General features: G+C 45.6%; 1 pseudogene; it reads right to left on the bottom strand.

The window, feature by feature from the left end:
* The window catches only part of LOC107645743, a 21,349-nt pseudogene extending 7,204 nt beyond the window's left edge, over positions 1 to 14,145 (bottom strand).

The following is a 14,685-nucleotide window of genomic DNA, read 5'->3' as shown; positions in this document are numbered from 1 at the left end:
TGGTAATTATTATTATTATTGTTATTGTTATTATTATTATTATTATAGTTATTAATAATTGAGTTTAACATTATTTAGTATAATTTAGACAAATAATTAGGCACATTTATTAGTAGGTATGTATGTTTACAATGTATGTATGTTTGATAGGCAACTGTATGCAGGTAGTTAGTTATAATAATAGACATGTGAGGGAAATTATATTATTGTTAAGATAGTTATGTTACATTGGTACTTATATAAAGGAAATGTGATATTGTAAGGTTTACGGATGTTGATATGTGATCACTTGAAGCCGCCCGATCGGTACAACGAAATTGTTGAGGGTTACTTACGGGAGACGGGTTTTTATTATGTTTTCCAAATTGGGGTAATCCAGTGTCAGTCAGCAATGATTAATGCTCTGATTGAGAGATGGCGGCCTGAGACGCACACCTTTCATTTTCCGGTTGGTGAGTGTGCGGTGACATTGGAGGATGTGGCAATGATTCTAGGTCTGCCGACAAATGGTCTTCCAGTTACAGGACCAACCATGAGTTGTTTTGAGGCGATGGAGGCCGAGTGCTTGCACCAGTTTGGAGTTGCACCGAGGAAGGCAGACTGTAGAGGAAGCTTTATAAAGTTGACGTGGTTTAGGGGTTTGAAAGATCGCATAGTGTTGACTGATGATATTCACATTCAGATGTATGTAAAGTGTCACATAATGTCTGCGTTCATGGTGTCGTCAGCTCCATCTTCGTCTTCACCTGGACCAACGATCTCATAGTTACTTTCAAAATTCTCCTCGCTATCACTATCATAATCTTCCAGCTCAATATTTTGGTCCGCTTCAGATTGCTTGAACTCAATATACAACTCGATGCACGATATTCGGTGTCGATTCTCAATATACATTGAAAACATTTCCTGCATACTCGCTTCATCTGTCACGTATTTGGTCTGAAAATGAACGAATCCACCAAACACAAGTAAAGGATACCTGTACAAAATACACGATATTCTTCTAGATCTTTCTGAATGTATCTTCTCACAAATCACACCTTTTAATTCATCCAATGACAACGTGAATGGAATAACAACATCTAATGGATTTTCACATACAAATTGAACTCCCTCATATGTTTGTAATAAAATCTGTCCATAACAATAAATTTTTAATACAACTCTATCATCCATAATACAATACTATACTACTTTAAACACTCTCGGTCTCAACAAAATCTAATCTACAGAAATAAAGAAAGATGAGAGAAGAGGAAGAACATCACCTAAATGCAGAGACTCACAGACTGAAGAAGAAGAAGAAATGGGGGTTCTGGGTACAATCTTCGTTTATGTACCCATGACTCACTAAATCGGACGGTCTGACCGGATGCTCAACATTCACAATTTTCCACGCATTAGAAATCGCTGCCACCGATTTCTTTACATCTGAATTACCCGACAACAAATTGGTGGGACCGATTTAGGTGCCACGGGATTAAAAAATTTTTCCCTCCCACAAATCCCTGCCACCGATTACATGTAATGCAAACCCACCCACCAACAAATTGGACTGTCCGACTTGCCTTCCTTTCTCCCACCTTGAAATCGGACGGTCCGATTTTATCCCCCACCTAACTTCAGCTTCACGCTGTCACAGCCTTGTTAATCACCCACAATCTCCATAACGCTGGGTTACTCACAAACGGAAATCATATAGAAAAAAAAGAGCCCCTTCTAGACCGTCAATTCCATATAAATAGCAGTTTGACTTTTGACAATTCTGATACACTAATAAATCCAATTCTTATATACATTGATTTGTGAGTGTACCAAAAATGTCAAAAGGACCATCTGGAATAGTGGAATGTAGAGATTAGATTAGACACCATTGTTGACAAAAGCATGGCTCAATATGATTTAGACCTATTGTAATATCGACGTTATAGTTTTAAATGCATTTTTATTTCAACTCTATCTTGCAAAATTAAATTTAACTATCATCAAGGTTACAACCCACAAATAATAAAGATACACAATAATGGTTTAGTATGACGAATAATTTCCAGATAGAGTATAATGGACATTAAAACGAAAAAGAACCTTGGAATGCAGATCAAATATCTAAGTATTGGAGGGATAACAAATATACCAGCGACAGATAATTGTGTAATGTCAATAGCACCAACACAAATCCATTTTGCAGTTTCAGTACAGAAAGCAACCGGAAGAGACTGTGCATATTAGATTGCCAATAGAAAAGGTCAGAGCATCAACTTGAGTGTTAGTGAATTTGCAAGACCAAAATTTTTGAAAAAAATTGAAATTTCATGTTACAGTAATGGAAAGGAAGAGGGTAACAGCATTGACCTGAAGCCCAAGAGCTCTATCCCCTTCAACACTCTTGAAGTCGTTGACCATGGCAATGCCCAACTACAGTGTAACAGACCAAAGATATTAGCAACAAATCTATTGCACCCTGCCACCCTCTTAACATCACATCATGACACTATGCAAAGTAATATTGTATTTTAACGACATACTCCAGCAATGCTGTATAGCAACGTCAGGAAAATAATGTCGGATGTGAGTGTCCCAAACAAAGCCTGACCAGCCCACCTGCAGCAATAAAATGATTAAGAACTTGTCAAAGACAGTTCAATCATAGAAATGATGCTTTAGAAACAAATCAAACATGATCAAATCATGAATCAAGATCAGCAGATAGACAAAACAAAGCCAATGAATTAACTAAATCAGGTTATCAGTCAAAACTATAACTCATAATATACAAATATTATAGAAGAAAAATGTACTGTACCATGGTAAACTGATGTAACTTGCTTCGAGGGCAGAGTTTCCGATCCATCCATTTTATTTTAACTAAATTGTAAGTAAAACTTAGCCAAAGGACCATAAAAGTAAAAAAAAAGAAAAAATATGACACATTAACAATAATGGAAAAGAGAATAAGAAGAATTTAAATGTTTACCTTCAAAGGAGGAGCAGAATATATGTATGACAGAAGTGATCCACCCACGGGCCATGGCAAGGTAAAAAACTATGGGGAAGTCATGTCCTGCCTATAACAGAAATATTTTAGAAACTACCCCACAGGAAATTGATGCTAAGGGTATGTCTGGGATCATGGTAAAAACGATATGAAGATTTTTATGAATGAGCTCCATGTGTGTAATTATACACATCAAACTGGAAAATTTTTAATCAGATGGATCTTGAGACTAAGCAGTACCTACCCATACGTCTAATAGGCTTGCCAAGCCAAGACCTCCTAGTAGCAGCACCCATATTTGAGTGATAACCTGTGGAATTTCGAGTGGAAAAATGAAATATGTGGTGACCAAACAAGTAAAGAACATAAGAAATAAAACATTAGTCTTAGAATAATGAGATTAAACTAAAATGTAGTACCAAAAGCAGCGGCACCCCAAACCAACGGAGGCCAAGTGACAGGTTTTGTAAGTTGAAGGCGAATCTTCCATTTATTCTGCACAACATAAATAGAAAGAATAATTACAAAACCAGAGTTGTCTCCTCATTCATAATGTTAACTAACAAGTACACGTAAACAAAGCAATAAATTTTCAACGGCAAAAAACTTTTGGGTTAGTACTTTATAAACAGATTCAAACTTAATTTGTTATCAACATGTTCAACTACATTTTCAAGAATGTATGATGGCAGCCTAATACACAAGGTTGTGCATTGTAGTTCACCCTTCGCATGAGGAGAGAGTTTATAAAAGTAGAAACAAGTTTCAAATAGCATCAACACTGTTAAGAAACATCTATAACTTTGGGTAAAATACGCGTCGTGTTGTGGTCAGATTTGGAATATTTTGCCAAGAACAGCATGAAGAATTAGAAATTTTGTCTAGAACAACTACACTTGCTTGTCATTCATTATTGAACTCCTACTTCTCAATTTTAAATAAGTGAAGAAAATAAAAGTGAATGAAATTGTGGTGCTAATCAAGCTTTATTTATTAAATCTAATTGAGATCATTTTGTGCATTCATAATGAAAATTTAAACCCAAATTTCTAACCATCACAACTCAACAAAAAATACACAGTTGATTAACTCACTGATTCTTGAGCAGCTCCTTTAATACCAAGAAGCTGATTGATGCTTGAACCGTCTTTCGACGGAGCCTTATCCGGTGCCTGAGACTTAACTGCTCAATCCCAAACACCCCCCGGCCCCAACAAAGAAAGAAAAAAATGTTAAGAAAAATATGACCAATTGAAAAAGGAACATCAAAATGGTAACTCAAGAAAGCACAAATTACCATTCTTTGTATCGGTATCTATTGCTCTAATAGTTAATCTGCTCCCTGAAATCAATTTTCACACAAAAACACCAAAACCATTAGTCCCCATGAAGCCACAAGCACCAAAAAAGCATAAAAATAACAAAATTGAGTGTCATTTGATTCATGAAAAACAAAACCTAAGCAAATTAGTACATGTTACATAAGAACACTAAAAATGGTACTTTGCAAAACCCCAATGTCTTACTCTTTCAACAACCAAGAAAACCAGAAAGTGCTGTGGTGAGTCAATCTACTAGTGAATGAGAAAGGAAGTGAAGGCACCCTTGTTCTTGTGCATGAGATTTGTTACGGCCCAGCCCAGCTAGAGGCCGACCCAACCCAGAGATCTACCGGTCCGTTAGGGCGGGTCATCGCATCCATTTGTCTGGCGACCCGGCCACGTGCCCTCCTTGCCAGCTGCAAAACAGCTAGGGAGAAGGAAACTTCCTGGAAGGAGGCCTTCTCCTATGGGGCCCACTCGTCTGACAAGGTATATAAGGGGAGGGTCCTACTCCTCCCCCAAGGTACGTCACACACATCATCTTATCCCTTTTTCGCCTGTACACTTAGCTGACTAAAGAGTCGGAGTGTCTTTGCAGGTGACACCCCCCTCTCCTCACGAAGAACTCGGGACGTCGGCTACTCCTCCTCCAACCCAGCAACCCGGAATCAGGCGACAACCCATCTCACCAACCGAAGTATCATCCCGACCCGTCCGGTACACGAGCTACCGAACATTAGTGCCGTCTGTGGGGATAAGAGAATGGACGTTGTACTGGGTCTTGGAGAACTAGGCCGCGGGGCTGAAGACAGAGGGGAGGCCTCCGTGGCTTCCTCCCAGGAGCGGACAAGGTCCCCTCCACGACGAACCGAGCCATCTTCACGATCTCAAGAAAGACGCCCCTTTGGGGGAACAGGCAGCAACAGCGCTAGAATAATGCAGGAACTGCGTCACAGGATGTAGAACCTGGAGCGCCAGCTGGCAGATCAGGAACATCGTCAACAAACTCCCGAATCAAGCTACTCCTGTTCCCTCCGAGAAGTCACTCCCGGCGAACGCCTAGCCCACGATCCGAACCCGAGGCTACTCCCGGTCCCCTCCGAGAAGTCACTCCTGGCGGACGCCGAGCCCACGATCTGAACCCGAGAGCGCCCGGGAGGAAGGACGCCCAAGAAGACGCCGCGACCCCATCATATACACCCGGCAGGAAGGGAGACGCGCCACCAGGTGAGACCGGGAAGACGGTCGCCGGGAAGACGGCGAGGGAAGACCAAGGAGAACGCGGCGACCCGTGATAATGGGCGCAACCCCGTTTCATCGTTCCATCCTCGAGGTCCGGCTACCAAAGTACTTTGACAAGCCGACGGACATGAGGTACGACGGAACCCAAGACCCGCAGGAGCACCTTACGGCCTTCGAGGCCAGGATGAACCTGGAGGGAGTGGGAGACGAGGTAAGGTGCCGCGCTTTCCCGGTCACTCTGGTGGGACCTGCAATATGGTGGTTTAACAGCCTCCCGCAGGGCTCGGTAGCCAGGTTTTTGGACATTAGCAGCGCTTTCCTAGCCCAATTCACTACCAGAATCGCAAAGGCAAAGCACCCGATCAATTTGCTCGGGGTGACTCAGAGGTCCGGCAAACCGACCAGAAAATATCTAGACCGGTTCAACGACGAGTGCTTGGAGATCGACGGGCTAACTGATTCGGTAGCTAGTCTGTGTGTGATGAATGGACTTTTAAACGAGGACTTCAGGAAGCATCTCACCACGATGCCGGTGTGGACGATGCAGAAGATCCAGAGTGTAGCCAGAGAATATATCAACAATGAAGAAGTCAGTCAAGTCGTGGCTGTCAACAAGCGGCAGCCCTCCTACAATCAACCTAGGCAGCACGGTGGCGGAGAAAGACAAAAGGAGCACGCCAGAGACAGCGGTCCAGGCAAGACGTCCAGGCCGTTTTCCCGAGTCGGGAAGTTCACCAATTATACCCCCTCTCCGCCCCCATCATAGAAGTTTATCAGCAGATAGCCGAGAAGGGAATTTTGTTGAAGCCCCGACCTCTGAAGGACCGAACCAGAGGGAACAAGAGCCTATATTGTGATTATCATAAGGGCTATGGACATAAGACACATGATTGTTTCGACCTCAAGGACGCGCTAGAACAAGCAATCCGGGACGGAAAACTGGCCGAATTCTCCCATCTCATCAGGGAGCCGAGAAGACGAGATCGCAACCGCGAGGGAGAGGACAAGACCCGCGCGGTGAAGTGACGTCACGAGCCGGACGACAACGAACACGACCTTACCATAGTGAACGTGGTAACAGCAAGAGACGCAGCCCCAAAGTCGAAGTTGGCACACAAGAAAGACGCCAAAGTCCTGGCAGTTTCCTCATCTTCCGCGTGAAGCTCCAAAAGGTTTCCACCCCTCTCGTTCGGTCCGGAAGACCAGTGGTTCGATGAGGTCACGGAAAGCCCTCCCATGGTCATCACGGCCAGAGTGGGAACCGGCCTCATCAAGCGGATCCTCATAGACACCGGGGCCGACTCGAATATCATGTTCCGCAATGTGTTCGATGCCTTGGGTCTACGAGATGCCAACATAAAGACTCACCAGCACGGTGTTGTAGGCTTAGGCGACCATTTCATCAAGCCAGATGGGATAATTTCCCTGTCGATATCCGTAGGACTTGGACAGGGGCGAAGATCGGTAATGGCTGAGTTCGTGGTTCTGTGAGACTCCACGGCCTACAACATCATCCTAGAGAGAAAGACCATCAACGATCTCGAGGCAGTGATCAGTACGAAGATGTTGGTAATGAAGTTCATCGCTGATGACGGATCCGTGGGATCCATAAAAGGGGACTTGGAAACGGCAGTCGCTTGTGATAATGCCAGTCTCTCATTAAGGAAGAAGTCCAAGGAAGCATCGGGAGTATTCCTTGCCGACCTAGACGCAAGAGTCGAAGGCAAACCCAGACCTGAGCCGGAAAGGAACTTAGAAAAATTCAGAATCGGCGACACAGAGGAGAAGTTCACCTTCGTGAACAGAAACTTCCCACACGACCTGAAGGAACCCCTAATGGAAATGATCAGGGCTAACGGCGACCTATTTGCTTGGACGCCAGCCGACATGCCGGGGATAGACCCCCAACTCATGTCATACCACTTGGCCGTCAAGGCAGAGGCCAAATCGGTGGCTCAGAGGAGAAGGAAGATGTCACAAGAAATAGCAGATGAGGTAGCCAGGCAAACGGCCAGCCTCCTCGAAGCGGGATTTATACGGGAGCTCGACTACTCGACCTGGCTGTCGAATGTAGTTCTAGTGAGAAAGCACAATGGAAAATGGAGGATGTGTGTGGATTACTCCAATCTCAACAAAGCATGCCCCAAGGACTGCTACCCCCTACCCAACATTGATGCGCTCGTCGATGCGGTGGTGGGATATCAGTATCTGAGCTTTATGGATGCTTATTCTGGCTACAATCAGATACCGATGCACCAGCCAGACGAGGAGAAGACAGCGTTTATAATGCTCGGGGGAACCTACTGCTACAGTGTAATGCCGTTCGGACTAAAGAATGTAGGGGCCACCTACCAAAGGTTGATGAATAAGATATTCAACAACCTCATAGGGAAAACGGTGGAGGTATACGTCGATGACATCTTAGTAAAAACCACCCGACCTAACGACCTCGTAGGAGATCTGGAAAACGTATTCGCCTCCCTCCGGCAACACGGCATGAGGCTCAACCCACTTAAATGTGCTTTCGCCATGGAAGCAGGAAAGTTCTTGGGGTTCATGGTAACCCAAAGAGGGGTAGAGGCTAATCCAGAAAAATGTGAAGCAATACTCCAGATGAAGAGCCCGGGATGCATTAAAGACGTCCAAAGGCTAACAGGGAGGCTCACCACGCTATCACGGTTCCTCGGAGCGTCGGCTGCTAGAGTGCTACCATTTTTCAACCTTATGAAAAAGGGGATATCGTTTGAATGGACCCTGGCATGTGAGGAAGCATTCAAGCATTTCAAAGAGATCCTTGCAACACCACCCGTTCTCTGGAAACCCAAGGTCGGAGAGCCGCTCTACCTGTATCTAGCCATAATGGAGGAAGCGATGGCAGCGGTTTTGGTACGGGAGGAAGGGAAGGTTCAGCAACCAATCTACTTCGTGAGCACTGCACGGAACAGAGTTGAGATACAGCAAATTAGAGAAGTTGGCACTTGCACTCCTAACCTCTTCCCGTAGATTACGACAGTACTTCCAAGGGCGTTAGGTAGTCGTGAGGACAGATCAAAGAATCCGCCAGATACTCCAGAAACCCGACCTAGCAGGAAGAATGATGACTTGGGCCATCGAGTTGTCCCAATACGACTTGAAATATGAACCCAGGCATGCGATTAAGGCACAGGCCATGGACGACTTCTTGATAGAAGTAACAGGGGGCTCAGCCGAGGCAACAAGCATACGGTGGAGGCTCTATGTAGACGGGGCCTCCAACCAGACGTTCGAAGGTGCCGGGATCATCCTGTAGAGCCCCGCTAGGGTCATATATGAATAATCGATCAAGTTCGAGTTCCCGGTGTCAAATAATCAAGCAGAGTATGAGGCCCTTCTGGGCGGTTTAACCTTAGCACGGGAAGTCGGCGCCACTAGGCTAGAAGTATGCAGTGACTCGTAGGTTGTCACTTCTCAAGTTAACGGGACCTACCAAGCCAGGGACTCCTTGGTACAGAAATATCTGGAGAAGGTTAAAGAGTTGAGCAAACAATTTAAGGAGGTCACGATACAACACGTCTCGAGAGAAAGGAACACATGAGCGGACCTTCTGTCCAAGCTAGCAAGCACTAAACCAGGGGCCGGCAACCGATCTCTCATTTAGGGTTTGATAAAGGAACTAACAGTCACCCTCCACTTGACAAAAGGAAATCCCTCCTGGATGGACCCGATCATTGACTTTTTGGAAAGCGGCAAGCTCCCCGACGACGAGAAGGCGGCCAAAGCATTGAGAAGGGAAGCGGCCAAATACTCGACCATACAATGACAGTTGTTTAAAAAGGGACTCAGTCAACCTTTGTTGAAGTGCTTACACCTTGACCAAATGGACTATGTGCTTAGAGAAGTCCATGAGGGGTGTTGTGGTCATCACATCGGGGGTAAAGCCCTAGCAAGAAAGCTCATCAGAGCTGGTTACTACTGGCTATCAATGATGAAGGACTCCAAAGAATTCGTAAGGAAATGCATCAAGTGCCAGGAGAACGCCAATTTTCATAAGGCGACGGCTTCCGAGCTAAGCCTGTTGACATCCTTCCGACCTTTCTCACAGTGGGGAGTTGACCTCATGGGACCTTTTCCGGTTGGTCCGGGGCAAGTCAAGTATCTCATTGTTGCTATCGACTACTACACCAAGTGGATAGAGGCCGAGCCACTGGCCAGTATATCCTCATCCAGTTGTCGAAAGTTTATGTGGAGGCAGGTGATAACCCAATTCGGCATCCCAAAAGTCGTTATCTCTGATAACGGGACGCAGTTCACCGACAAGAAGTTCGTAGAGTTCCTCGCCGGTTTGGGCATAAAGCAAAAGTTCTCAATCGTAGAGCATCCCCAGTCGAACGGCCAAGTTGAGGCCGCAAATAAGGTCATCTTGCTAGGCCTCAAGAAGCGGCTTGATAATAAAAAGGGCGCATGGGCTGACGAACTCGCCTCAGTTCTATGGTCTTACCGAACGACCGAGCAATCGTCCACAGGAGAAACCCCTTTCCGCCTGACATACGGGGTGGATGCTATGATACCCGTGGAGGTCAGCGAGCCGAGCCCACGATTACTTCTGCAGGGAGTGGAGGAAGCAATAGAGAAGGACCTATTAGATGAGGCTAGGGAGATGGTCCATTTGTCAGAGGTAGCACTAAAGCAAAGAATGGCCCTGTGCTACAACGCAAAAGTACTCAGGAGAGAATTTGAACAAAACGACCTAGTCCTGCGGCGCAACGACATCGGGCAGCCAACTCAAGGGGAAGACAAGCTGGCGGCAAACTGGGAAGGCCCCTACAGGGTCAAAGAAGTGATTGGCATGGGCGCCTATAAATTGGAGAGGCTCGATGGCAAGGAAGTCCCGAGAACATGAAATGCAAGTAACTTAAGAAGATTTTATTCTTAGCTCAAACACGCCGAGCAGGCGATTTGACGAGGTTAGCAAGACCCGGGTCCCCCTTTGCCATCAAATAATTTACTTTTGTTAAGAACTTATCATTGCAATAGACTTGTTCAACTGTCGATTAATGTTCACTTGTTAAATTTACTTTTCCCCTCTTATGCGTCCTGCGACAACGAAATTTTCATGGACATGGTACCCCGGGACTGATCACCCTGGGAACCAACCAAACCAACACGATAACAAACGGCTATAGCAATAGTAAAGCCACGACTTGGCTTCGTCAAAATTACTAACGCAATGGTAAACAAACGCGAGCGACGAGCCAGTACCAACAAAACGGTAACAAAATAAAACGAGAATGCGCTGCCAAGTAAGCAGGAAAAAGACAGTAATTATAAGCCAACCAAGCGGATATCAAAGTAGTTTAAATACAAGTTCTACAAAGTTCATCAAACTGCGCGACAAGTTCTACAACAAAACTACAAGACATATGCAAAGGTACAAGACATCATTTCTTCGGCATATCGACAATCTTGCCATCTTTGATTGTTTTGAAAACCTCGATTGCCGATGTGTCGAAGTCAGGAGCCACAATTTTCAGTTGAGCCTTAAGGGCCTCTTCAGTCATCAGATCGCGCTCTTCCTCTGCTTCACGGTCTCTTTGTGCTTCTTCTTAAACTCTTCAGCTTCGGCTTAAGCGGTCTTAGCCGACGAGACGGCCACATCGCGTTCCTTCTCTAAAGCAACCACTCGGCCTTGTGCAGCATTGAGCTGGCTCTCCAAAGTCATCTCCCGCTCGGTTAGCTGGAAAACGGTGGCATCAGAGACCTTTAACTTTTCTTCAGTGGATGTGGCCTTCTCCTCGGCAGCCTTAAGCTTCTCCTCCGCTTCGGTTAGCTACTCCTGAATTGTTTCAACTTGAGTCTTGAATTGGTTATTGGCCTTAACAGCAGATTCGAGCTTCCTATGCATCGATTGCATTCCCGACAGCTCAAACTCGGCCTTCCGAGCTATGGCGGTGCCGCAGAGGAGGGTCCGGTACATCCACCTTGCCTGCCTCGCAAGGTCGATGCCATGGAAATGTTCCTCCGTGCCGGGAAGCAGCTGGGAGTCTATGAAGTTCCCAACATCAAATTTCCTCTCCATGACGGTGAGGGCTCCTTCAGGGCTGGAGGACGACCTCTGCCTCTTGGGGTTGTGGATAACCTTTAAGTCATCCTCCTCGACTTGCGGATTGGAGGCCGAACCCCCAGTACCGACCACCTCCTCACGAATAGGAGAAATGTGCGCCCCTTCAGCATTGCGGTCTTTCATCTCGGTATCATGGGGTGGAGACACCGCTTGGTTCTTATCTTCAGGCGGGGCCTCCGGCTTCCCGCCGACCGTATCTTCATTGCTTTCATCAGCCAGGAAGGTGTTATACAAATTCTCAAGACCTGTCATCTCGGCAGACATTCCCACTACAACAAAAGTAAAACGAGTTAGTCGTGAAATCGGCATAACAAATCGAAGCAACAGTAACGCAAGAAATACAAGTTAAAGCTACTCACAAATGTAATTTCTAGCGACCTCCCGGTCACCCATAAGAAGGTGGGGGTTCACGTGGTTTCTCCCAAAGACAGCCAACAACACGTCGGCAATCTTTTTGTCCACAGCGGACATTCCCTTATAGGTCACCTTAATAAAGGTGTTGGACCCACCCCGAAACTCCAATACGTCGGGATGAGGCGTTGCCCTTCTAACGACAACCAGAAGGGGTGGCGACCTTTGACTGGGCGCACCTTGAAGTACTTATCCTTGAATCCATGGTAAGAGTCCTCAAACAAGCCAAAAATCCTCCGACCCTGGGCAGATCGGAAGGACATGAATCCTTTCCTTGCTTTCCCTTCTTTGGAAGGATTCGTGAGGTTGAAGAGAAAAAGAAAAATGTCGACAGACACCGGCAGCTCTAAGTATTCACACACCATCTCGAAACAGCGGATGGAAGCCCAACTGTTCGGATGCAACTGCGACGGCGCCATGGAGATCCGGTTAAGGAGCGCCATTTGAAAAGAAGAGAAAGGAATGTGAACCCCCAATTGGGTGAACATTGCCTTGTAGAACCAAATCCAGTCGGCAACTCGGGGGGAGTGGAGGTTGATTTCGTATAACCGTTCGTGGGGAGGGAACGAAAACATCGTAGTTGGCCTCCTCGTCAGTCCCGCCGCACAAGTACTCGGCTTGACAAAACTCTGTAAGCTCCTCCTCACCCATCTGGTTTGGGAAGTCCTTCACGTCGGAGGTCACCCAAGCGTACCGGTCGTAACCCGCGCTTGAGGAGGAAGCTCGTGAGACGATACGAGGCATACCTACAGTGGAGGCACCACTCGGTTAGTCTACGAGGTCGGGAGCTCGAAAAAGGTCCAGAAACTAATTTTAGCCTATTCAACAACTGAAATCAACCATGGCTGAAGCAGATTCTAGGTAAAGCCTAAAAAACTGATGCCCTGTAATGGTAACCCCCTAATGTATCTACCTAACGCTAGCAGTGTTTACTACGCAATCCAGCCCAAAGAAACAACACACACGCACAGAAATAGCACAATTACAAAGCAAAACTAAACAAGTTGAAGAAGGGGAAATGAAACATACCTGGATAGTTGCATTGGAACGAAGGAGTCGAAAGGATTAGAGAGGCTAGAGAGAGGAAGGGAGACTGCAGCGGCAAATTGGAACTAACAAGGAGAGTGATCAGGGGATGCGATGGTAACAAGATGAAAACCAAATACCAAGTGATGAATGAAGGAAACTGAGGGGGATAACTAACGCGTGAAGAAGCCCGAAAGACAGGGGTAAAATAGTCATTGTGCGTGGGGTTTTGAATTTCCCATTATGAGCATTTAATGTGCAGCGCGAGAAATGAGGCGAGAAGCGGCTCACCCCTGCCACGAACAAGCCCACGCGCCCAGAAAATGCGCCCCTGTCACGATCACTCAACCAACCGACACCTCATGCGAAGAGGAACAGAACGCGCCACCTACGGCACTCACGGCCCCAACTGGCGCGTTGGGGGCACTGTTACGGCCTAGCCCAGCTAGAGGCCGACCCGACCCGGAGATCTACCGGTCCGTTAGGGCCGGTCATCGCATCCGTCTGTTTGGCGATCCGGCCACGTTTCCTCCTTGCCAGCTGCACAACAGCTGGGGAGAAGGAAACTTCCTGGAAGGAGGCCTTCTCCTATGGGGCCCACTCGTCTGACAAGGTATATAAGGGGAGGGTCCTACCCCTCCCCCAAGGTACGTCACATACGTCATCTTATCCCTTTTTCGCCTGCACACTTAGCTGACTAGAGCGTCGGAGTGTCTTTGTAGGTGACACCCCCCTCTCCTCACGAAGAACTCGGGACGTCGGCTACTCCTCCTCCAACCCAGCAACCCGGAATCAGGCGACACCCCATCTCACCAACCGAAGTATCATCCCGACCCGTCCGGTACACGAGCTATCAAACAAGATTGTTGTTGTTCTTGGTGGAACTGAAACCATGTTGAGAGAAAGTAAAGCCATTATTTTAGAAAGATAGGAGCTTGTAATTCTGAAACTCAGGAAGAAGCTTCAAAGGTTCCACAGCCGGAACACTATAGAATACAAGTGGTGTGTTCTATCATTCTATGCTGTAAGTGAGAAAGCTTTTGTTTTTGTTTTTTTTTTCTTTATTTATTTATTTTAGGTAGACATTAAACAAAGCTTTTAATGAAGTGTACGAGATTTGTGGTGTTTATGATTGTTATTTGATTGTTTTGTTTATATATACTAAAATTAATTATTAATATAAAATATATATTAAAAATAAATTAAATAATATATATTAATATATAACAATTATTTTTAATATATAAATAATATTTCAATTATTCTCCACATACAAGTCATTTTTCCATACAAGTCATTTTACCATAATTTACCTCATGCGCCTTTTAATTTAACAAACTTTTCAATCAACGCGCGAATATATAACTGTCTTTTTCGAAAGGATTTCGTTTCCGTTTTTGAATTTTCTCAACGTTTTCGATCTACGTTCTCTTCTATCTCTGCATTCTCTGCGTTTCTCTTTATTCGTTCTCAACGTTTTTGAAATCAAGTTCTAAAATCAGTTTCGAACAGTTATCTCGTTGTTGAAGATAATGAATAATTCAAGTTTATTATTGTTTTGAATCCAATCAAGTGGCTGAGGTGTGGTT

The sequence above is a fragment of the Arachis ipaensis genome, chromosome B01 (genome assembly GCF_000816755.2).
Source record: "Arachis ipaensis cultivar K30076 chromosome B01, Araip1.1, whole genome shotgun sequence".
Taxonomy (NCBI): Eukaryota; Viridiplantae; Streptophyta; class Magnoliopsida; order Fabales; family Fabaceae; genus Arachis; species Arachis ipaensis.
The sequence above is the reverse complement of the archived record's forward strand: the minus strand, read 5'-3'. Positions and strand labels throughout refer to the sequence as shown.